Source organism: Arachis ipaensis, chromosome B03 (genome assembly GCF_000816755.2).
Source record: "Arachis ipaensis cultivar K30076 chromosome B03, Araip1.1, whole genome shotgun sequence".
NCBI lineage: Eukaryota > Viridiplantae > Streptophyta > Magnoliopsida > Fabales > Fabaceae > Arachis > Arachis ipaensis.
In genome coordinates, this window is record NC_029787.2 from 89,083,983 (window position 1) to 89,086,755 (window position 2,773).

The window sequence follows — 2,773 nt, forward strand, 5'->3', positions numbered from 1 at the left end:
GTTATTGGGATTTTGCGAATTCCTAGTGTATGAAGCTCGAGAAGTCTGTTACTGAAAATATGGGTTGTTATATTATCTATCGCTAGAGGTGGTGTCGTAGTCGAAGTAGTGGGTTGCTGAATGAATGGGGTGGTGAAGGAGTCCACTCTAGTGAAGTAGCCAGGCGACTTCCAGGTGGCGGGGTTGGCGCAGCAAAAGGAGCCACATATTTGGGGTTAGGGACCATGATGAATAGGTAATCCTGTGCACCCATTACCTATGAAGTCCCATGGGTGGTCAGAATAGAGGGCGACGGCCGAAAAGTCCAAGGAATACTAGTAGACGCCCTCCTTCTATCTAGATTACGAGGCCGATTCGTGACACCTATGCTTATTGTCATGTCTACAAAGAGCATACCAATTAACACCAGTCATAAAAATAATATGATAGCAAAAATATGTGCACAAAACCATAAAACAAAAGAATCTGCATGCAAAAAGCCTTTTAGGATTAACCCCAAATAATGCAGCAACTTGATAGAACTGCAGGAACATAACAAGATAAAATTCAAAGATACTTCAAAAATCAGTGACTCTAATCCAAATCACAACCTACAACTCAAATCCTACTATAAAAACACCTCAATATAAACAACTAATGCTTGCATACATGTAGAGTTTTCTAAATCTAAACCACCTCTAACAATGTTAGTTGGAATTAGTTCAAATTCAAAAAGTCAAGTAGAAAAAGTTTTCTAAATCTAAACCGCTTCTAACAAAGTTTGTTGAAATTAGTTCAGATTAAAAAATTACTTAAGATACAAGAAGTAGGAAGAGCTACATTTTAGAGCATATCAAAATTAAATTCAGATTTTGTTCTGATTAGATTTCTTATTTTAGTAGTTTAAATTAAATTTGAACAAATCTATGAACTTCAAATTCGATTTAAATTTTGCTGTGTCTTTCGTTTTTGCTATGTCATGTCTCGAAAAAGACTTTTGTTTTTAATTTTATTATTCAATTATATTTAGATTTTTTAAACATTTTGGTAGAGTTTCATCTATAATTAGAAACCTCCTCCAAATCTAATCTTTATTTTTTAACAAACCAAACAAGGATTTAAAAGAAAATTCGACAGATTTTTCCTTTAACTTAAAGATCTCTGCCAAAAAGTTTTTTCAAATTTTCACATAGGAAATAATGGCAAGCATTAATTAAAACAAGCATGTATTCAAGCAAACATCAATTTCTAGCCGTTCTAGTCACAATTTCTTATTATTCCGAAATTTTTTAGTAAACAAGAGTTTCGAGAAGGCGTCACTAAAAAATTTTCTCCTACATCCATCCTTAAATTCTATCCTAAGAAAGTAAGTCAGACATAAAATTTAAACAATTCATTATATTTAGAGATAGAAAATGAATTCACTTGAGCACTGCACGAATAACCTACAAAATATAATTACAGAAACTATGAAAGAAGTGAACTCCAATAGATCTCAAACAAAATAATAGTCCTAATAATAAAAGAGGACTTGTTAAATTCACTAAGTAAAACTAATTCAAAAAGTCATTTAACTTAAGTAATATAATGAATCTAATTCATACAAATATATTAATTTAAAATACAAAACCTAATTCACTTGAAATAATCTAATTACTAAACAAAGTTAATGCTAACTACCTAAATTGATTGACTTAACCTTAATAAATGTAAATAAGAACATGAAGTTTAAACACAACTTTTCAAAAAAATTATAAATTTTAAACTTCAATTTTAAAATTGAAATATCCTAACCAGTAAATTAAAAAAAATAAAATAGAATTTAAACACAAAATTTAAAATAAAAATTTTCAAAAGTAATTGAAATTTTAAACAAATTTATATTTTAAAACAAAAAATCAAATACAAAATTAATAAAAAATATATAAAATACATATAAATTCGAGAAAATTAAAGAAACCTAAACCTAAAAATTGACAAACTGAAGAATAGGAAAAATTCACACTAACTTGAAGGAGGAACCTGAGGCAGCGAGAGTGAAGGCTGGAGCCCGGCAGCGACAGCAATGGCTGGAACCCGACAGCAGTGACGGCTCACGAGGCAGCAACATGGAGATGGAACCTGAGACAGCGATGGCGACATCTGGCATCTGGCAGCAACGACGACCCACGAGACAGTAATAGTGATGTCTAGATCTCTGGTGAGAAAGGGAGAGGAAAGGGAGAACCAATGTGAGAGACAGGGACGGATCCAGAAAATTTAGTATGGAGGGCCGAATTTTAGATAAATTTTTTTTTCATTCCATAAAAATAATTAACATATAGTTATTAGAGTTGGTTTTTCAAAAAATTTATCAAAAAAAATATATATATAATTATAATTTTTTTACAATTTTATTTTTAATATGATAGTTACATAAAAAAATATAACAATATCAATAGTACATTATAAAATTATAAAGTACCAATAATTTATAGCGTGTTTAGTTAAAAATAATCATATATCTTATTAATTAAAATTAATTCTTTCAAAATTTTTTAAAAATTTAAAAATAAATGATAAATTATTAATTATTTGAAAGACACAATACCTTTATAGAATACAAGATATAAGATATTTTTATAAAAGTCTTTTTTTCAACAACGTAAATTTAGAAGAAAAATAAGTATTTTTTATAAGAAAAGAATATCTAAAGTACATAATGTGATTACCAAAATATAACTACGCAAATAATTATTAATATAATAATATAAATTTTAAATATGTTAATATAAAATAAATAAATGATTTTTTT